The sequence below is a fragment of the Protopterus annectens genome, chromosome 6.part0, assembly GCF_019279795.1.
Source record: "Protopterus annectens isolate FY-2018-M chromosome 6.part0, PAN1.0, whole genome shotgun sequence".
Taxonomy (NCBI): domain Eukaryota; kingdom Metazoa; phylum Chordata; order Ceratodontiformes; family Protopteridae; genus Protopterus; species Protopterus annectens.
The window spans coordinates 1,346,993,242-1,347,016,520 of NC_056737.1; the positions used below are offsets into that span (position 1 = coordinate 1,346,993,242).

The 23,279-nt window shown below is 40.1% G+C and overlaps 1 protein-coding gene across 2 annotated transcripts in view; it reads left to right on the forward strand.

The window, feature by feature from the left end:
• Positions 1-15,918: 15,918 nt before the first annotated feature.
• The window catches only part of SEC22A (SEC22 homolog A, vesicle trafficking protein), a 594,497-nt gene continuing 587,136 nt past the window's right edge, over positions 15,919-23,279 (forward strand). The window contains exon 1 of one of the 2 annotated variants that reach the window (XM_044074913.1): positions 15,919-15,985. The gene's annotated coding sequence lies outside the window, so the exon portion shown is untranslated. Of the gene's footprint in view, positions 16,125-23,279 lie in introns of both variants that reach the window. The other variant, XM_044074912.1, reaches the window with a different exon arrangement.

The following is a 23,279-nucleotide window of genomic DNA, read 5'->3' on the forward strand; positions in this document are numbered from 1 at the left end:
TAGCAGTATTTCATTTGCAGAAATAGCATTACCATTAACAATATTATAAAGTGATATGCAATAGGTTTCAGCTGAAAGAATAACATTTTATTTTAATTTTTGGAAACAATGGTGCTACCGAATGGTCACAATTTAGTATGTAAGATCTTAATGTAATGACTTACTAGATGGTAAATAACTGCAATTTCCATTCAAAAGGAAAGGAAAAAAAAAGAAGACAATAAAAACAACCAATTAATTATAATTATTTACATACAATTAATAAACAAGAGTAGAGGACGTTGATTCAACCATATAAGGGAAATAAAGAGTAAGGCAGGTGAAAGAGGAAAGTCAAAAGGCAAACTTAACACCGACGGGATACTAAGAAGAGGTTAGTAACTTCTAACCCTGACAACAAATGGATTAATACTGAGAGGTGGAGGGAAGATTTCAGATATTTGTAGTTACTTCTGTGTGATTACACCAGTTTTGCTACAGTGTAAGGTAATAGCAACTATGTTTGCTAATGTATAATTTGCACTTCTCACAGATTACCACTTTGATACATCTACTTGGCATTTCTAATACTACTTAACTGATTATACATGTGTAATAGCTATTAACGTTTGTAAACCATGTTCTTCTTCCTATGTTTTAGTTACTTTTTCTTCTTGGCAGAACCTGAAAATGGTCTATCTTGATCACTGTTCCATTTCAGTTAACAAAAATAAATTGAAAAAGCAAATGGTATGCTCACATAATGAGAACTTGTACTTGCAGAGATAAGTAATTTACCTCTATCACAGCAATAACATAGTTATAGTCAGAAAAAAAAGAAAAACACTGTATTAATTAAAATGGATTAAGTCACACAAAGATTTAAAAAGTAATCCTGTTTCTATGGTCTCATGCCTTTGCATTGTAGCTATGACCCAGTGCTGAACACTAGGAGCTGGATTCAGAAACCTTTTTCTGCATTGTGCTAAAGTAAATCTGCTCAGTTAGTGGCCACACTCTGAGTATGTGCAATTCAGAGATGTATGTAGCACTTGAGGGGAATGTGGGTATGTTATAAAAATGAATTGATCAGGGTATATTAAAGAAAAAAAACAATATGCTAGAGTGATTCATAAGTGTATAAAAGCTGTGCTTCAGAGCTGCACCTCCTATATAATCAAACTTGGATAAATGTTTACATTCATGCAAAGCAAATTGCTATATAATGTTAGGGGTTGCCACAGTGTTACTAGATGTATATTTGCATAAGGCTCTTATTGTCCTGGAGGTACTGGGTCATCTAACTGCATTTTACATTTCTTGGATTTCATGCCGCTGACATTGTGACCATGAGTTAGCCTTGTCTGCAGCTCTGTGGGAGTCATGAAGAACCTGTACAGTGGATACAAACATAAGTATGAATTTGCATATATTAGCCATAGGAACTATTCAGTCACCTACTGGGGATGCAATGGAGGTATCTCAAACATCTGCCTCGAGAGAACTCCATCAGTTTCTCAATGCTATGTTTCAGAATGTGAGGGAGATCTGTGGTTCCCATGTAGCACAGGGGAAAGAAGGAACACCATGCAGGAATTCTATGACATAGCCCATTTTCCTGAGGTACTCAGAGGCATAGACTGTTGTTTGTCTTTTCGGCTTTTCCCGGTTAGGGGTCGCTACAACGGAACTCCGGTCCGCTAATGATTGGCAGTCGATTTTTATGGTGCGGAGTTGCCAGCCCGATGCCCAACCTTCAGCGAAGGTGCACCCATTCACGCATGTCTTTTGGAGGCCACTCGACCGCGGGGAGGACATGCAGACTCCACACAGAAGGCACTCCCCACAAACTAGCTGAGAATCGAACGGGAGAACCTCTTGCTGTGAGGCAATAACACAACCACTGTACCACCGTTGCAGTACTAAGAGACATAGACTGTACCACATTGAAATAAAAGTCCGACCTGCTGAACTGACAATGAGGTAAGTGAAATGCAAAGGGTATCATTACATCAACTGCAGCATGATCTGTAATGCACATGGTAAAATCTACAATGTTTATGAAAGCCACCCAGACAGTTATCATAACTCCCACATATGGCACACCTGTGACCTATAGCAAAGTTTTGCCAAGTGGCATCTTGGTGAAGCTAGATATGCCTTGAAACCCTGGCTGATGACATCCATCAGAAAAACACAAAATCAAACAGATGAGGCATATAACCACACCCAATCCCAAACAAGGAACACAAATGAGAATATGTCTGGGCAGCTGAGCTGAAGATATGCTTTCACTGTCAGGATTCATCCAGTGGTATCGTGCAGTATGACCCTGGCACGTGATTAAAATATTTTTGCTATGTGCAGTGTTATACAATATACTTCAGCAGCAGTTACAGAAGGGTGGGCACTTGCAGGGGCAGCAGTTCCCAGAACATCAGGAGGCTGAGTCACATAAGGAGCTGGTAGAGGGTCCAGTAGCAGGGGGTGATCATGCCGGACAGAGGCAGAAGGAGCATGCTATGGCACTGTCAAAGAGGAAGCGACTTGCACATTGCCTCAGAACATAACAGACCAGAGTAAAGTAGATACACTACATGTAGATGCATGTAAAACTAACACCAGGTTGTACTTACCAATGCAGAGGCTGATTGTGCTGTGCATCAGATGTAGGCAACCAAAGTAACAATATACAAAGGGCAGAGCATAATTATCATCATTTGGATAGGTGGGGAAGGGAGCACATGTGTGAGTACTGAGGATTATTAAAGTAAAATGTGCTGTTGTGTCTATGGGCTTTCGGAGTGTGTGTATGTTTGTGTGTGTGTGTGTGGGGGGGGTGTGCAGTTTCACATAAAAAGCTTTGTGAAGGTGAATGTGTGTGTGTGTGTGTGTGTGTGTGTGTGTGTGTATCTTGTCCTGTGGGCCATGATAATTTGAGTGTGTGTCTGCTGGCACTCAGCCTCAGCAGTGGTTGGAGCAGCGCATATGCATATGTACTGGACAGATCCAAGGCATGAGTGGTAGACGTTTCAGCATCCCATACATGCACACACCCATGACAGCTGGCTCTGTCAGGAGTTGCACTGGTTACACTGGTTGTACCATGATAATGGCTAGATGCTGACATGCTGTGCAATCATGAGTGATGTCTGCTACAAGACATGCTTCTGCCATGATCATGATGATGATGATGATGATGTCTTCCTGGGCAAAGGCACATCACAACAAACATGGCTGTGAAAGTCCTAGTTAACATTGTGGGAATGCTATCTAAGTCATCCATGCTCACAGTGGCTACCATCTGTTGAGGTAGTGGTGGAACAGCTTTGTGGGCAACTCCTCGCATCTGGCAACTCACCTTGAGAGGATATGACATGTTCCAGTGTGTAAATGAGTCTATCAAAAATTTCACACATATGGGATGTACTTCTGTAGGTCATGTTGCACACCCTCCATCACCCTTACCAAATCTGCCATGGCTGTGATTGTTCTATCTTGTGTCTCCACGATGACCTTGCACCAGTGGCGGCTCATGCTATTGGACTGCAGGACTGCAGCCCCCCAGCTGTAAAAAGAAAGAAAAAGAAGTAATGAATTTTAAAAAATAAAATATTTAGTATACTATAATGTATACTGGCTACTTAGCTAGCTAAATGTCTGACTGACTCGCTGTAAAGTCCCGGAACTCGAACTATGCATGCATGCTCAGCGAGTTCCGGGTTTTAAAAAAATAGTTTCTGTAAATCCAGACTGCTGTTAAACCAGTCCAGATTAAGAAGAGAAGGCATCAGTGTACAGATGCCCAAAAGTCTATACGGTTTGTAAACGCAGTAAAGTGGAAGGGGACTGGACTGCCACGTCTGCAGTCATGTACGTGATGTGGATGACTGGATGGCTACTGATTGGTTCTCAGCTCTCGTTCTCTTCCCATGCTTTGCTTGCTGGGAAAAAGAGAGTGAGCTGAGAAACAGTCAGCAGCAGGCAGTATTTCTTTAGTTTGGAGTGGTCTTTGCCTTGGAGGAGTTTGTTTGATCAATCGGGCATACTAGTGTTCGACAGGTAGCAGTGGTGTTGGATAGAAAGATGAAAGAGGCGCTTCAACTGAAAAGGAAGGAGGAAAGGAAGGAAGTAACTGAGTAAATTATAGCAGGTAAGTCAGGAGATGAAAAAGCAATATTTAAGAAATATTTTTGAAAACAACCACGGAAGTAAAATGAATGCAAATCAATATAAAAACAAAACAGTGCAAAAAATGGCAAACCGTACATTTCTTTGGCAATTGGGGACTACTTCTCCCAGAATTCTATGGATGCACTTTTCTATCCCAGTGAGCAGTATTCAGTCTGCCAGAACAGTGTAGTTTACTCTGTCCAGTTTAAATATGGGTTGCTGTTTTTGAAAAGAGCTTGCAATGGGTCTTGTAGGTACATTTGTTTGGAAGGAGGTGCATCAGCTGCAGCAGGAGAGAGAGAGAATTTTAACACTGTCTTCCAGGAGGACAGGTTGGTTGCTATGAGCTAACTAGCCCACGAGACTGGAGTACAGGTGGGAATGACAACCAAGGCTGCAGGAAGGAACGCGGTGCTGTTTTTGTTTACAGTCCTCCCAGATATAGTCTTTTTTTTTCTTTTTTTACATAATTCCTTATTACTCTGAAGATGACTGTCTCTAAATAAAAAGTTCTGTCCGCAACAGGCATACTAGAACTGATCTTGACAATCTTTGGAATACCTGAATTTACATTTGGACATACAGTGATGAAAGATCAAGTGATTAAGGTACGTATCACCTTTGCTTTGCATTACTGAAGTATGGTGAAACATTTTCTTGTGTCCATGGTAGAAATGGTGAGCACATTATTTTGAGGGCGCAATGCTTTGACGAATTCAAAGGAACCAAATCCTTCAACTACTTACAAACACATAAATGAAGTCGTACCTGAACTAACTATCAAGGAAATGAATGTGTTCATTGACCCATACTTGTTACTGCTAGCTATCCAGTTTAAGGGTTCAAGTATAAATGTTTTAGCATGAGTTGTTATTTGTCTTTTGGCTTTTACGGTTAGGGGTCGCCACAGCGGAACTCCGGTCCGCTAATGATTGGCAGTAGATTTTCACGAACGCCGAGGTGCCAGCTCGACGTTCAACCTTCAACGAAGGCATGCCCATTTACGCATGTCTTTTAAACACCCACCCAACCATGGGGAGGACATGCAAACTCCACACAGAAGGCACTCCCCGCACTCCAGCTGAGAATCGAATGGGAGAACCTCTTGCTATGAGGCAACAATGCTACTGCTGCACCACCACAAATGTCTTAGCATGAGTGTTGTTCCTTTAATCAGAGATTTAGGGCAAGTACCATTGAGCAAAACAGTTGTTGGGAAAAGGCAACACTACAGGAGCATGAAGTATAAATCTGAAATGTTTGGCTACAATCTGAATATGAATATTCCCACTGATACATTGTAGCCAGGGATCCCATAAGGTTATTGAAGGTGAAGGAGGATACAAAAAAAAGTTAAGTTGTAGAATAAGAATTTTTTTTTTATTGCTGGAATTATAATTCTTAAGTTGTACTAGTTGGTGGCTTGCTTACATAATTATTATATAATTTAAACTGTCTTTCTTATCTTAAGTCTTAAGATGGCAAAGTTCTAAATTACTGATGTTCAGACCCCTGTGTGTGTGTGTGTGTGTGTGTGTGTGTGTGTGTGTGTGTGTGTGTGTGTATAAATATTGGTCTTTGACACGTTCCAAGCTGCATTGTGTGGCTATTTTATAGTTTTGCATCACATTTTTTGTCTGTTTTTCATAAAAGTGGGGTGTTTTGTCAAATTAGTGGCAAACCATTAAAGACTGAAGTTACAAAATAATGACAGACATTTGAGTTTCAGATTTCATACCCTTCAGAAAATTCATACTAATGCAAGACCTACTATTCTATTATCTTTCTAAGTTTATAACAGCAATATTTAAAAATGTTATGGCTTTGTCCAGATTTCTTGCTTTGAGGTTGAGAGGTATGACAAATGTGTCAGGGCCATCACCGTCAGCCAGAGACATTTCAAATTGTGACATACTTGTTGTACCACACTCCCCCATGTAGTGACTTAGGATGTGTCCAAGCAAGGCAAAAAGCTGTTATGCAGTGTAAGTGTGCACAGTATCCCCCCATCCAAGGTGGACATCACACAAGTACTACAGTGGCTTTTAATCTGTCCTTGATTTTGCAGAATGTTCTGTTTTTTGTCAAATTTTTATACTGTTGATTTATGCTTCTTATTGTTCAGAAAATGCATGTTGTTACAGTGCCTGTTGTTGCTCTGTGTTTAAGTAGCAATGATTTAATGACCATCAGGCAGAGCTTGTCTGCGATTATAAGATGTAGGTAAGCTTTAATAAGCATACTGTTAAAGAATTATCAACATTGAAAGCATTTATGTTATTGCCATGCAGAGAATATTTACGTAACTAGATAATGTTTAAGCCTTAGGTATTGAAATCCATATGACAGTATTTGTAATAAAGGACGTGACAGTCATTTTCAAAATTTTTTAGATCACACTGTGATGCCTGTATGAGTTATGTGGTTCCATTTTAAGTGACACAGGGTGCAAATGCAAAAACAAGTAATTGCTAGGCTTTTGATGTGGCTGGGATTGTTACTTATAAGATTCTGAGGTACGGCTACTTCTATTAAGAGTGATAAGTTTGCCTAATTATGTATGTTGTAAGACTAGTAGTCCATTCAGCTTTACTTAATACTTGCTTTCTTGTTTCTTTTGGATGACAGACTGCATTATAGTGGTAGTACAAGACAGGATTACAGTATTTTCAGAAGCTCATTACATTTGTTGGAGACTTGCAGTCATCTTTGCAGGCTTTACCCATAAACTAAACAGAATGCCAATCTATCATGTGTGGTCCATAACCTGTGCAGTAATCCTTTAATCAATTTGTCTTGAGCTTGTTTCTTGTTTGCTGTTCATTTTTTACTCTGATCATGTTTTCCCCATGAAACAAGTAAATAATTGTCAGACAGCAGGCCTTTTTTGGATAAGAAACATTTTTACAAGTAGGGACTAGGGGTATTCCAGGGACTGCTACTTTCAGCATATTACTTGGTACTTCTATAAAGCTAAATATAAATTATAATTAGAACTGCAAAGAGAAGTGGTTTGAGTTGACTTCTGCTTTTTTTTTTATACTTGATTTTGGCTGGCATTCCAGTAATGTATTTAAAAAGTAATTTATTTTTTCATGCCTCACAACCTTTTTATTTCCATCTATATATTAAGTAAGCTGTCATGTAGCCAGTGAACTGAAATATTTTTTTTCTTCTCCACTTCATTTTGTCTTTATTGGACTACCTGTATATACATGTAACAATGTGCTATACAGAGTATTCAGCATGCACCATAGTGACTCAGCATTTATTTCATGTAAATTTGTAAGCATGGCCAGCATTGATCCCACTGTATCATGGCCCCACCTCTTTCTAGTTGGACACACCCCTTCCCATTGGTCCCACCCATTCAGCTGTCTTCTGCACCTCCCCCCTTTGATTTGAAGTCACCAGCCACCACTGCCTTGCACATGCACTAGGTTGCAGCAACTGACACACCAACCACATGGGGAGAGTGGTAACCATGTATCCACAAAGCACTATTATTCACTCATCTCCATGTGTACCTCTCCACCTATAACAGAGAGGGGGTAGATCTAGACTTATGTCCACTGGGGGTATAACAATTCCCTGACTGCTAGTATCTCCATTAACTGGTCCTCTGTGTGTGGTGTGTGACTCTTAGGTATCCACAGGAATACAGGCTGTATCCATGGTCTATGTAAGGGATGTTAGCATTCTCTGTCTCCAACACTTACACTGTATTCTTTGACTATGCCACCTCATCTCCTCCATCAACATCAAAGGTTGCAGATTCTCCAACATCAGGCAGTGGCAGTTCCAAAATGCTGATGCCAGTAAAGAATGATCTGTGAATGCATCAAAGCAGAATATCATGTGCAAGAACGACCCAGCACTAGAAATATGCATGAAGCTAAGGAGTACAAATAGTAACAGTTAAAAACAAAAAATTAAACAGCATACCTTGGGCAAAAGGTCATGTAGGGAGAATCCCTGATGTTCTTGTATACTATAAGTCAGACTAATAAACTGGACAGTGGCTAAGTGGTCAAGAGGACTTACAGGTAGTCTTACACAGAAAGAGATCTGCACCGATTCCCCCCAAAGATTTTGTATGTTGGCTAAAACTTTGTCCACCCACATAACACATTTTTTAGGCAACATCAGTCCTCAAAAGCTTTCAACATAGAAAACAGACTCAGGATAGCATTACGGTATTGTTGCTCAATGCTAGGGCTCTTAACAAAAAAAAAAATCCACTCCCTATAAACACTCCTTACTCTGGAAAACATTGATATATGCATTCTTAGAGAGACCTGGTTCAAGACTGCTCTGTATTATTTCATGGAATATACACATCATCGAATGGCATTTAATCACAAATGCAGTTGATCGAATCCCCCTAATGTGGGGGCTTGTGCCTCCACAATCCCTCTGCTAATTATATATACCAACTCTGAGACTGCACTACAGTGGGGAAAGGGCAAATTTCCTGATCCTCACCGTAATACAATCTCAATCAGAAAGGTTTGATGAAATGCCATTCAATAATGTGAAGTTTCGATGAAATAACAGGGACCCATTCAAGACCATTGAGAGCACCTCATCAGTGCAGGGTTTCAATGCCTACCACATGTTCAGACCCACCACAATAGATGAATGCTCTAAAGATGAAGGTGTCTCCATATCTGTAAAAAAACACTTCACCTCCTAACTAGTTAGGCAAGATAACAGTCTGGAACGATGCAGTGTCCAAGTTGCCATTAACACTCATGGCTAACTATAGGACACCCTCCATGTCCTCCACAGCCTATAACTCTTACTTAACTAGTGTCGAGTCCCTATACATTAAGCCAGACACTATTCTCCTGAGGGACTTGAACTGCCCCTCCATTAACTGGGAGATGTATACATTCTCTAACATTTAAGCTCAGAGATTTCTGGACTTTATCAATACTTACACTTGGACCAGTAAGTCGGCATCCGAACCAGAGGCTGAAGTCCTAAACTTAGTCCTCACCAATATGGGATAGGTCTGCTCCCTACCAATTGTAATTTCCTTCTTTATCAAATTGGACTGCACATCAGTCACATTCACCTATAGACTGAAGCCAGAAGCATCCTCCAATATCTCCGTATTCAGAGATTATGTCAAGACTAATCTACTGAAATGGAGTGATGACTTGGCTAAATTCAACATCCCCTTCAACTCAATGACCCCTCTTCTTATGTAGAAACCATTATTATCAAGTTCTATGGACATATGAATAGCTGCATAGATACATCTGTTCCCCTCTGAAGTACATGTAATGCCAAATTCTAAAATAAATCCCTATGGTGGGAATGCTCTATAATAAAAGAAAAACAAAAAACAACTCATTGCACATAAAAATAAATGTAACTGTCAAGATACAAACAAAAGCTCTTCCTAAAGGTTACAGTGAACTCCAGTCTCCGATCAAATCAACCAAACCAAATATGAAGTACAAATTGCCAGCCAGGCAAAGGACAACCAAAAATCTTTCTTTAGCTATGCTAGAAACATCCCAGGTATCACAGATAAACTATCCCAGCTAAATGTTAATTCTTATGTAGCTCACTGGGTAGCAAACTGGCTCACAAACAGAATGCAGGAAATTAGGATGGGCTACACTACCTCTTCCAAAAGACCTGTTGATAGCAGTATTCTCTGGACTACTCTCAATACTTGGGCCACTCTTCTTTGGTATTTATTTGCCAGGTGTCAAAGCCACTGTTAAGGGTTTATGGCTGAGAAAGTTTGCAGATTACTGCAAATGTGGTGCAACCATAATCTCCTCACAAGACAAGGAGATTCTTGGCCTTTCCCAAACCAATTGCTGGGGCTAAAACTGAACGCCAAGAAATGTATAATAGCATCCTTCTGCAAGCAAGAGGTTCCTTGTAGCTACCATACTGATAATACACCCCTGAAAACTGGTCCAGTAGTTAGGGACCTGGGAATCTATATAAACAACGATCTATCCTTCAATCATCATGGATCCACTATTGAAAGAAAGTAAGGTTAATACAAACATGTCCATGGGTGTGACCATTCCACTGTATTCTGCACTCATCAGGGCAGTCATTGAGTATAATGTTCCCTTTGGTATATACTTGTCCAAACATTTACACGACTTGAACATGAACAGCACTTTCTTACTAAGAAAATCAAGGGTCTAAATCAGAAAAACTATGTACACCATCTCAAAGCCTTGTCTCTCTTCTCTGTGTCATACAGGCTACCAAGGGGCAATCTCTGCCTCATTTACAGAGGATACAGGACTGCTATGTTTCATACTTAAAGTTCCATTATGAACTATTTAAATACAGTGCCTAATTTAGCCTGGCCCACCATCTGCAGTGCAAATGAGCTGCCCATCATTGCTTGCCATTGGACAGCAGATGGTACATGTCAGTATGGGTGTAGCTGCAAATTTTCTGCCATTTTTTCTGTGATTCTTCAAGTGAGACATCATGGCTTGAGAAGGAGAAGGTAGTGCCCATTTTAAAGCCCAGAAGTGATGTGTGAAGGAGGCCAATTTTCTTTTCACTTCCTCCAACAAAGATTACCACCAGATTCTCTGCCAGGAGTATTATCAAAACCCTTAGTGTAAGACCAATGCCTAGAATAGGTTATCCCATACTGACACCCATGAAACTAGCATCCCACACAAGGAAACTGTCATTCCCCCTCACTGTTATATGCTAGCAGCCTTGATAAACTGAGAAGCGTGATCATTGTTCATTCAAGTATATTACCTGTAACTTTATCAGTGTATTTCCCTCTCCCTCACTCACTTTCTCATTAACCTTTTGTTGCATACATTTACTTTTTTTATTTTTTGTTTTTCTCCCTTTATTTAGTTATTATATGCAGCAACATCTACATCTGTACCTATCTCTCAGGCAAGGCCTGTTGGCTGTTCACAGGTGGCAGCAGCAGTGCCAGCACCACTACCAGAAACACCCACAATATCCAAGTCCCACCCTGCCAAAATCATCTCCACACCTCCTGTCCTACTTGCACTGCACACTAGAGGTTGTCCTGTACCAAATGCTGGAAATGCTGTAACCTCCAGTAGCAGTACCAGTGAAGGTGATGGCTCTTTCACCCATTGGCAGCTTGCATACAAAGTAGGAGAGATCACAGACAGGAAGTGAGATGCTGGCATGAACCATATGGAAAACCTTCTCTGGGACTCACTGGGTCATGCCCAGCACTAAGCCAGGACTTAGTGGTGACAGTATTCAGTATTTCTGACAAAGTACTCTGTAAGGAATTTTTAAAGTCTGCCAACTCATTATACTCTGAGAACATATGATCCGAGGTCCCTCTTTCTTCCCCATTACACCTCTAACATTTCCCATCTACCTGCAGAAAAATTCTTTGCAGTCTGCTTCCGGTATAAAAATATGTATGCAAACACTTCCAGACAAAAATTCTAAACTTCTAGATTTTGTTGCATATTTGGGAGCCATACATATGCCTTCCCATTGTTTCTTTGTGAACTGTGTATCTAATCTCTCTGAAATTTGACATTTTCTGATTAATTCCTATTGTTATCATGAAATATTGTATATGACCTAATAATTATCTCCTTTTTTAACAGCAGATTATGTTCTAGATTCAACTAAAACTCAACCAGTGCAGTTCTTACACAAAGGATTCCCCTATCCATTTATCTTTTTCTATACTCTGATATCAGTCCCTGATAGGGAAGGCAATCATGAACCTGCAATCCAAAAGTCTTCTTGGCCTTTTTCCATTCTATTACCTTTTCCTCTCTAATTATTTGTTCCCAATACTTTGGTTCATTTCCAACTTCCTCCAGTAAATTCTAGCCCCCTCTTGGCTATTCTCTGTACCACTAATTGTAGTCATCTCCTTGCTGTTTTTCTGCTGTTTAAAGCATTTTTAGTGTTTTCTTGCTGTTTTTCTGTTTTTTTAAAACATTTTTAATTTTTCCGCCCTAAATTAGTAGCAAGTAAGTGTTGCATAGTCCAGATACAGGTTTTGCTTGCTGCAGGTCTGTGTTGGATGTTGTGTTTGTGTTTTTTTTTTTTTTCTCCCTTCATCTTTGATTGGGAGGCTTCTGCTCCCCCCTTGAGAAATGTGCTGAATGGAACCTATTGGCAGAATCTCCTTTCACTGTTCCAGTGTTGGCTTAGTTGTTAGTATACTTTCTGCTACTATATGAATATAATATTCTGAATGACTGTTTTTATTCTCCTTAAGGATCTGCAGCCAAAACCCCATTCTTTCCTCATTTCTTGGGTTATCCCCCTGCTTCATCATCATCCCTTTCCACTTTGAATTGCTGACGTCTGTTTGTGTTATGCATAATAGCCTTAACTGTGCAGCTCTAAAATATACATTCAAATTAGGTTATCCTAAACCTCTTTGTTTTATTAGGAGGATCAACTTATCCCACTTTTTGGCTGGTGATTTAGTAGGTCACAGCTTACTAGCAATACTTCTTAGACAGGAAATATACTAAAGATGAAGAAGACTACACTAAAGCACTACAGTTGTATCTAAGAGAAAAATTGTCAGAATTACCTGTCCAGCTATGGTGCACAATTGCGCAGCAGTGAGTGGTGCTGAGCAACACACAAACAAGTAGAAACCCCGCTCAGATGTGGGGCTTAAATACCAGAAGCTAAAAACTTTTTAAAATTTTGTTAAAACTTAAAAGAAACAATGGTGGTGCTTACTCCAAGTCCTAGACCAACTATCCTTCACCAGACAGGTTCCATTCAGCACATTTCTCACAAGGGTGCAGAAGGGCCTCTTCCAATCAAAGATGGCTTAGAAAATGTGCTCAAAACACAACATCCACTACAAACAGACCTAGATGCAGCAAACCTGTATCTGGACTATGCAACAGTTACTTGCTACACTAATTTAGGCGGGAAACATTAAAAAATGTTTTAAACAACAGAAAAAACAGCAGTGAGACACTAAAAATGCTTTAAACAGCAGAAAAACAGCAAGGAGACACTAAAGAATGTTTAAACAGCAAACAAATCAGTTATTTAAAACAGTCATTGGCAGGAAACCAGAACAAACAGAAGAGATGCTTTGCAAACAGTGAAAAGTAGCAACAATTACTTTGCAATCAGTGAAATAGCAAAAAAGCTTTGCAAACAGTGAAAACAGCAACAAAATATGAATTAACAGGCACAGTAAGGCAAACAAATGCAGTGCAAACAGTGCAGTTTAGTTTAAGTATTCAAATACAGTATTAAATAAGTAGACCACAATAAAAAGTGCAGTAAATAGTATAATCAGGCAGCTTATGGATTTTGGGAACCTCAGAAGCCTCTAGTCATCTGGTATCTCAGCTCAGAATTGTGGCTGGTAGCCCACCTCAGTTCAGCTCGGTTCTAACAAGCAGAAACCAGCTCAACCACGAGGCTCAAATACCAGGAGCTAAAAACTTAAAAAAAAAAAAAAAAAAAAAAAAAAAAATTATTATACTATGAGGCCACACACTGTTACATTTCAGAATGTTCTCATATTCTGAGCAGTTTCTTGTGATCGCATTAGTAATTTTCTTTACACAAACAATGCTACAATCATTACAGAACTTATAATAAAAGCAAGGCCAAAATGCAATGGGAGACTGTGCTTCTAACTTCTTGAAGTAATATTTCATATTTCTTTGTCCATAGCAAAGCAGCACTATGATTTCTTATCTAAACCTACAACCTGCAACTGTAGCAAAATGTTTTACAGAACAGAAATTCTTTCTGACCTAACTTGCTCAGAAATAATTCTCACAGAATACATATTATCTGGCCTAGCTTGATTAGAAATAATTTCTGAAATAATTCTACTAGAGAAAATCCATTCTTACACTTATATAGTTAGTATTTTTATATATATTAATAGAAAACTCCTATATATTCAGTATTTTTATATATATTAATATATGTAATATATAAATAATAATACAGAACTCCACCAGGTGTCAACCTGTATGGAAAGACAGAGCTGCTTCCCTTCCCATCTCCAACCAACTTCTGCGAGTATTGCAGCTTTGTCAGGGCTTTCTCTTTCTGTAATATGCAGCTGGCTTTCTTTTTTTATTTTGGTACAGCATGGTCGAGTGGCGTTCGAAAGACATGCGTGAATGGACGTGCCTTCATTGAAGGTTGGGCGTCGGGCTGGCACCTCAGCACCATAAAAATCGACTGCCAATCATTAGTGGACTGGAGTTCCGCTGTGGCGACCCCTACCCGGGAAAAGCCGAAAGAAAAACAACAGCAACAACATGACAGCATGGAAGGAGGTATATAGCTTAAGTAGTCACATAACAGCTTCCTGCTTAAGCTGAGTTTTTGTTTTTGGTTCTTAACTTGGCAGAGGGGATGCCAGTTAGGGTCATTGCCCAAGGCACCAGTTGATCTAGCTACAATTCTACTTAAATGTGAAAAGTTAAGGGATGGCAAAGTTGTGGTTATCTGTTTAATTAACTGTTAGACTTTCATCATTTTTGTAGCACCATTTAATATTGAACAGGAACCCTAACTTCTCCAATTTAAGATACTTTTACCTATCAGCCGCGGTGGTACGGTGGTAGCGTTGTTACCTCACAGCAAGAGATTATCCCGTTCGATTCTCGGCTTGGCTTGAGAGGGCCTTCTGTGTGGAGTTCGCATGTCCTCCCCGCGGTTGGGTAGAGTTCAAAAGACATCCGTGCGTAAATGGGTGTGCCTTCCTTGAAGGTTGGGCATCGAGCTGGCACCTTGGCGTTTCGTAAAAATCTACTGCCAATCATTAGCTAGGGTTACCACCTGTCTCACTTTGCGAAGGACAGTCCCTCTTTGGGCAGTTGTGTCCTGCAAAAAAATTGAAAAAATGGCAAATGTCCTGAGATTTTAGGACAAAAATATTTCCTGTATTTTGTGTAATAGTTGCATAAAACAGTCATTCTGTATCTGAAACACCTAAATGTTATAAGAAACAGAATAAGCAACTAAAATGCTACAAGAATAACCTTTTATTTAGGCATAAAAGTGAAGTTCTGTCCTTTGTACTTGCTGTGGGTATGTTTTGTCCTGCAAAATCTGACGTTTTTACCCAAAATGTCGCACTTTGGGCATTTGAAAAAGTGGCAACCCTATCATGATCGGACCGGAGTTCCGCTGTGGCCACCCCTTACCGGTAAAAGCCGAAGGACAAACAACATTGCGTAATACTAGTTGACTAGCTCATGAAGGATGAACTAACATATATAGATGTATTGAAAAGCTGGTGTAAATATTAAGAAATGGTGACGAGCTAAGTGCTTGATTTTCGAGATAGACAGTCTTAGTATGACTGTCACCAACTTACACCACCATTACAAAGAAAGGAAAGAATACATCGGAACTTTATGTTAAAGAAAAGTGACTAAAAATATTACACTTTGTGATGGTAATAAAATAAAACGTTGTTAAATGGTTACCATAAACACACTTATTTATGTATCGTTTAACTACATAATATAGTCGTTTTCGTTAGCTTTAAGGTAATAGTGTTAGTCAGCGATGAAATAAGAAGTCGGAATTCTAATTGGCTGCCAGGTTACTAACAAAATAAAATCCCAGTAATACGTGCTTACCGCAGAAACCAATTATCCGCTGTTACACCCAGTTGTCTACTTCACGAGGAGCTAATATTTCATTTGTACAGTACGGCTGACAGGTACTTGTCCAGCTTACTACAGCACAGTGGGGCGGGACTAAGTGTAAAAACAAACCCTTTCTGCCCAGAGGAGGGGCTTTGGTTCATCATTTGGCCCCTGGTCTTAGTGATTGTGATTCCAGCACAGACTGTAGCCACGTAAGCGAAGTTTGTTGTTTCTTATTGATTGAGTGGGTCTGTCGTGTTGTACGAACTTGGAGTTTTTTTGTCGTCATGTAATCGCTGCCTGATCTGGTTCGGGGTCTCTGCTCAAGCCTCTTCTCTTGGCATGCGTCAGGTGTGTATGGAACTGGCACTGTTAGTGTGGCAAGTACATGCTCGGCCTACAGTGGGTAGAGCATCGGTGTTGCTTACTGATTTCCACTGCCGCCTAAAAGAGTGAAAAGGGGGAAAAAGGACAAAGACAGTTTTTGTTTTTCCCATGTCGTGGCAAAGGTGCTCCCTATAACTGAGCAGTTGGCATGGTTATGTCTGCTGTATGGTTTTAATAACAGCTGTCCCTTCGAACAGTCATACAGCTGTTATTTGTAGCACAACAGAACCATGTGCTGTTCCCAAAGTGATGGTGTTGGATTCTTAACAGGCTTCTGTTCATTTGCAAGCAGCGTGTATATTAGTAGTTTTATGCCTTCATGAGTACTGCAAACTTTTGCTTTCATTGACCAACAAAATAAACTGCCAGGCCAATCAGCTGTGTAGTGTGAGTACATGCTGACAGATGAATAGTCTTGTGTAAATAAGAGGAAACAAAGTGGCATGTGCCACTGCCAAGAACTAAATACATACTTCCAGTAAGAAGTCTGTCCCATGGATTTTGCAAAGAAAATCGGTCACCTTAAAATGTTACATGGCCTTTTCTGTTTTTTTTTGTGCTTGGCCAGGATTATATTGATAAACATGGCAATTACAGTAGCACAGTACTGAACAGGTAGTTGCAGTGTCATGTAGCTGTGGGATCCAGATAAACTGCAGGAGTGAGAATTTTAAGTAATATCATATCTGTAGTAAGTGGTATACAAAAGCAGAATTAAATGCAGAAATGGCAGCTCACTGTTGAAGTTGTATTGCAAGTTTTGTGTGCAGGCTCACATTTTCTTTTGTACATAGGTACCATCCATACTTTGCTAAGGCAGTAGCAGGTTGTGATTATCCTGTTTATTTCCATTTGTTGATGGGATAGTTTGACTGAGACAGTAGCCCCTTTTCAGCACAGGTTCAGAGAGTAATACTTCTCACAAAAATTGTAACGAGGATTAATGAGGTAGATAATATTTTATAGTATGTAAAATATAGATTATATATAATTTAATAGTACACAGTTGACAATGTAAATCTTTAAGTTTACATTTGCTTATGGTTTCGTTCAGGCATGTATAACAAATCATCATCATCGTCATCATCTTTCGGCTTTTCCCGTTAGGGGTCGCCACAGCGGATCATCTCTTTCCATTTCTTTCTATCCTCTGCATCTTGCTCTGTCACACCAACCGCCTGCATGTCCTCTCTCACCACGTCCATAAACCTTATCTTAGGTCTTCCTCTTTTCCTCTTACCTGGCAGCACCATCCTTAGCATCTTTTTCCCAATATACCCATCATCCCTCCTCAGCACATGTCCAAACCAACGCAATCTCGTCTCTCTTGCTTTGTCTCCAAACTGTCCAACATGAGCTGACCCTCTAATATACTGATTCCTAATCCTATCCATCCTAGTCACACCGAGTGCAAATCTTAACATCTTTAACTCTGCCACAACCAGCTCTGACTCCTGCTTTTTTGTCAATGCCACTGTCTCCAACCCATATAACGTAGCTGGTCTCACTACCTTCTTGTAGATCTTCCCTTTCACTCTTACTGGTACCCGTCTGTCACAAATCACTCCTGACACTCTTCTCCACCCATTCCACCCTGCCTGTACTCTCTTCTTCACCTCTCTTCCACATTCACCATTACTCTGAACTGTTGATCCCAAGTATTTAAACTCGTCCACCTTTACCAACTCACTCCCTGCATCCTCACCATTCCTCTACCCTCCCTCTCATTCACACACATATATTTTGTCTTAGCCCTGTCCTGCTGACCTTCATTCCTCTGCTCTCTAGAGCATATCTCCACCTCTCCAGAGTCTCCTCAACCTGAATCCTACTCTCACTACAGATCACAATGTAATCTGCAAACATCATAGTCCACAGGGCCTCCTGTCTGATCTCATCTGTCAACCTGTCCATCACCACTGCAAATAAGAAAGGACTCAGAGCTGATCCTTGATGTAATCCCACCTCCACCTTAAACGGATTTGTCACTCCCACTGCAGTCCTCACCACTGTCACACTACCCTCGTACATATCCTGTACCACTCTTACATACTTCTCTGCCACTCCCGACTTCCTCATACAATACCACAACTCTTCTCTAGGCACCCTGTCATGTGCTTTCTTCAAGTCTACAAAGACACAATGCAACTCCTTCTGATCTTCTCTGTATTTCTCCAATAACACTCTCGGAGCAAACATTGCATCTGTAGTGCTCTTTCCTGGCATGAAACCATACTGCTGATCACTAATCATCACCTCCCTTCTTAACCTAACTTCTACTACTCTTTCCCATAACTTCAAGCTGTGACTGATCAGTTTTGTCCCTCTGTAGTTACTGCAGCTCTGTACATCACCCTTATTCTTAAAGATAGGTACCAAAACACTTTTTCTCCACTCCTCAGGCATCCTCTGACTTTTCAAAATTTCATTAAACAATCTAGTTAAAAATTCCACTGCCATTTCTCCTAAGCACCTCCATGCTTCCATTGGGATGTCTTCATAGCTGTCCTTACTTCCCCCTTGCTAACCTGTTTCACTTCCTGATTCACTATCCCCACATCATCCAGCCTTCTCTCTCTCTCATTCTCTTCATTCATCAGCCTCTCAAAATACTCTTTCCATCTACTCAACACACTCTCCTCTCTTGTGAGTACCTTTCCTTCACTATCCTTTATCACCCTTACTTGCTGCACATCTTTCCCAGCTCTGTCCCTCTGTCTAGCCAATCGGTGCAGGTCCTTTTCTCCCTCTTTAGTGTCCAATCTTTCATACAACTGTCCATACGCCTTATCCTTAGCTTTCGCCACCTCTCTCTTTGCCATGCGCCTCATCTCCTTATACTCATGTCTACTTTCTTCATCTCTTTGACAATCCCACTTCTTCTTTGCCAACCTCTTCCTCTGTATACTCTCCTGTACTTCCTCATTCCACCACCAGGTCTCCTTGTCCTCCTTCCTCTGTCCAGATGTCACACCAAGCACCTTTCTAGCAGTCTCCCTTACTAGTTCTACTGTAGTTACCCAGCTATTCGGTAAATCTCCACTGCCTCCCAGTGCCTGTCTTAACTCTTCCCTAAACGCCACTTCACAATCACCCTTTTTTAACTTCCACCATTTAATTCTTGGCACTGCTTTCACACTCCTCCTTCTCTTCTTGATCACCAACGTCATCCTACAGACCACTATTCTATGCTGCTTAACTACACTTTTCCCTGCCACCACTTTACAGTCTCCAGTCTCCTTCAGACTGGCCCTCCTACATAGGATATTATCCACCTGTGTGCATCTTCCTCCACTCTTGTACATCACCCTATGCTCCTCCCTCTTCTTAAAATACATATTCACCACAGCCATATCCATCCTTTTCGCAAAATCCGCAATCATCTGACCTTTTGCATTCCTCTCCTTAACACCATACCTACCCATCACTTCCTCATGCCCTCTATTCACTTCACCAACATGCCTATTAAAGTCCGCTCCAATCACTAGTCTCTCACCCTTGGGTACACTCACTACAACTTCATCCAACTCGCTCCAAAATTTCTCTTTCTCATCCATCGCACACCCAACTTGTGGAGCATATGCACTAACAACATTCATCATTGCACCATCAATTTCGAGCTTCATAAACATCACTCTGTCAGACACTCTCTTCACGTCTAAAACACTCTTGGCATATTGTTCCTTTAGTATAACCCCTACCCCATTTATCTTGCCATCCACACCATGATAGAACAATTTGAACCCGTTTCCTAAACACCTGGCCTTACTTCCCTTCCATCTGGTCTCTTGCATGCACAATATATCAACCTTCGTTTTCTCCATCATATCAGCTAGCTCTCTTCCTATACCAGTCATACTGCCAACATTCAAAGTTCCTACCCTCACTACTACACTCCTAACCTTCCTCCTCTCTTCCTGCCTTTGGCCTCCTCTTCTCCTTTGGCCAAAAGTAGCCCAATTTCCGCCAGCACCCTGTTGGCTAACAGTACTGGTGGCGGTCATTGTTAACCTGGGCCTTGACCGATCCGGTATGGAAATATGAAATTTTTGCGCAATAATTGATGTGACAGAATTTTTATGCCGGATGCCCTTCCTGACGCAGCCCCAGTAATTTAGTTTCTAGTGTTATGTTAGTAAATGAGAGTAGGAGGTTAGTACATATAAGCTGAAAATTTGTATCTTTTTCTGTAATGGACTGTATCCTGTTTTCATTAATAGGGAGTTGTGGTACAAAAAAGAAAATAATTCTTCATATATTAAGCGATTGTTAAAAGTTCTCTGTATTGCGGTGATTTAGATGGTTTATTATTGTTGCTGTTGTTGTTACAGCATGCTACTGAAACTTAATGCAATGTGACCTGGTGTTAAGAGCACAGAGACAATAATGAAAGTTGTTAAAATTGTACTGTATTAAAAACCTTCTTGGGATTTAAGCAGTGAGCTGCTTGGTGGGAGTCACGTACTTTCTTTTCTCACGGTATGTGGAAGCTATACAGTTTTCTTGGTTATTTGCATAATTAGTTTCATAGGGAATTACTAGGGATGTGTTTCATAACACCATTGAAGAGCTTGGTCCGCCTTTCCAATTGCCCCAGAGTACAGTGTGGTTGAGTGACTTGCTCAGAGTCATACAGGAGGAAAATAAAGGTTGAGGGAATCAATCCCTGGACTACAGGAAACCGCTAATAGCTTTTTTTCTTCTGTGCTGACACCTGTGATGTCCATGTTTTTTGTGCTTTCTTGTCCAAGTCACAAAGCAACTTTGCCACTGTGCTGTCATGAACGCCTACTATGAATTATAAATTTGTGTTCTGTGTTATAGCCTATATGCCTTTGTTAGACTTCTTGTCTGTACTGTGTCCTTGATAAGTTGGTAAGCTCAGATTTTTTTTTTCAAAGTTGCACTCTCCCAAGAGTACCAGCTGTTGAACTTTTGAGTATTTCATTATGAACTACCTACAAGACTTAAACTGGTCTGGTCAGATCCATGAGCAGTAAATCACAACATAAATTAAAAATGTCCCCTATTTTAGCTTGTCAGGACTCCCTTTGTAAAAGAACCAGATGTGCTGTTGAAAAGCAAGTTCAAACTGCAGCTGACTGTCTGAGAAAGGTTGGTAGTTCATTTTAGTTCAAATGAACAAACCAGCATAGAACTCTTTAAAGAATAGTTTCTTTGGATTGGCCTGATCCCGTAGTACATTAATTAGCATGTGACTGGTTGACCGTTATTTGAATCACAGGCCATGAGTTCATAACATATCTGAAAACTGGAATGTTACTCCCATTTTGTTATGGAAGATGATTTTTTTTGTTTTTGTTTTGCAGTTGGCGCAGCCTGTCTCTTTCCATCATGCATGTCTGCTTTTTTCTTTCTTTCTATTATTTCTGTTACTGGGAGTTTTTGTGGGGATGTGGAGAATAATGAAGTTGTGGGATATGTGGTCATACAGTCTCCCACTTGTAGGTAAAACATCACTTATCTATATGGGTTGTATTTTCATAAAGTTAATTATTGTGGTGTTCACTGATTTTCTTGTCAGTACAAGCATGTAAATAAGGTATAGTACGTGGGTGGTGCTGCGGTAGCGTTGTCGCCTCACAGTAAGATGTTGTCATGTTCGATTCTCAGCTAGAGCGTCTTCTGTGTGGAGACATGCGTGAATGAGCGTACCTTCATTGAAGGTTGTGCGTCAGGGCCGGCAACTCGGCATGTAAAAATCTACTGCCAATCATTAGGGGACCGGAGTTCCGCTGTGGCGACCCCTAACCGGGAAAAGCCGAAAGACACAACAACAACGTGGAGTGTCACAATTACATTACTATTTCAGGGGAAAATATACCTTTGTCAAGTACCTTTCTATGTAAGAAGTGTGTACCTTTTAGTACTATTAAACTGTATTCTTGCATGAACAGCAGCTACCACAGAGTAACATTTAGAAGCTAGGACAGCTTTAAAAGCTGTTAAATCCTTTAGACTGACACACTTTTTTTGTACATGACAGCACAAAGTGTATTGCAACTTTTTGTAGGCACAAAATTACACTTCATTGTTGGCCACTGTCTGTGTGGTAACATTTTGTGTCACAAAACACTGCACTCCTACATTTTTTTTCTGTGTAGTTAATTGTACTTCGGAGCAGCTAAAGGTCCATGCACTATTGAGAATTGTTGTCAGGCTTCCCATTCAATACTCATTTTTTATGTTTTCTCAGCATTGCTGTAAGATTCTCCTCTTGATCTTTTCTGCTCCACTATTGAGGTGAATTTCGTGATATCCATATCTTGAGTACATAACAAGTTGGTTGTTGCATATATGTGTTGTACCCGACTGCTCTGTATTTCACTAACGTTCATTTCATCCCTTGTGCATTTTGTAGAAATGTCTTTTAACATTTACTAGGAATGAACAACCTTGTACATTGCTAGCATTTGGTATTAATAGTAAAATGTTGGCACCTTCTATAGATTGTGGAGTGTTTTATTTGTTGGGGGGGGGGGGTCACAGCACTTGTGCCTAAACTGTAATCAGCGTAACATTTTAATAACATTTTTGTCATTGTGCATGGCAACTTTGGCCTTGCTAAATTGTGTTGATCTTTTGTTATTGTGTCATTCTGCTGATAGTTCTGGTAAAGATTTACATGCATTTCTAACTGTGCTTGCCTGTTGAAGTTTCCGAGTCTTGTTGAAGCTGCTGCATCTTTCTGCCTACAATTAGTCTAGAGAAAGATAACATGTAGTCATTTCTGACCAAGTTAGATCAGCTGCTAAGTTGGCAAATATGTTCTTTCATGTGGTCATTATGTAAGTTTCAGCGAAACTGCATGTTGAATGAATCCTTTTTAGTGAGGTGAGCATGGAAATGTGAGGAAGATGGATGCTATTGGCTGAGGTCTTGTCAGACTAAGCTGGAACTAGACAGTAGTAAGTGTATATGTACATATAAATAAAAAAATAAATATATATATGCGTGTGTGTATGTACGTATCGGTGTGTGTGTGTGTGTGTGTGTGTGTGTGTGTGTGTGTATATATATATATATATATATATATATATATATATATGTATATATATATATATATATATATATATATATATATATATATATATATAT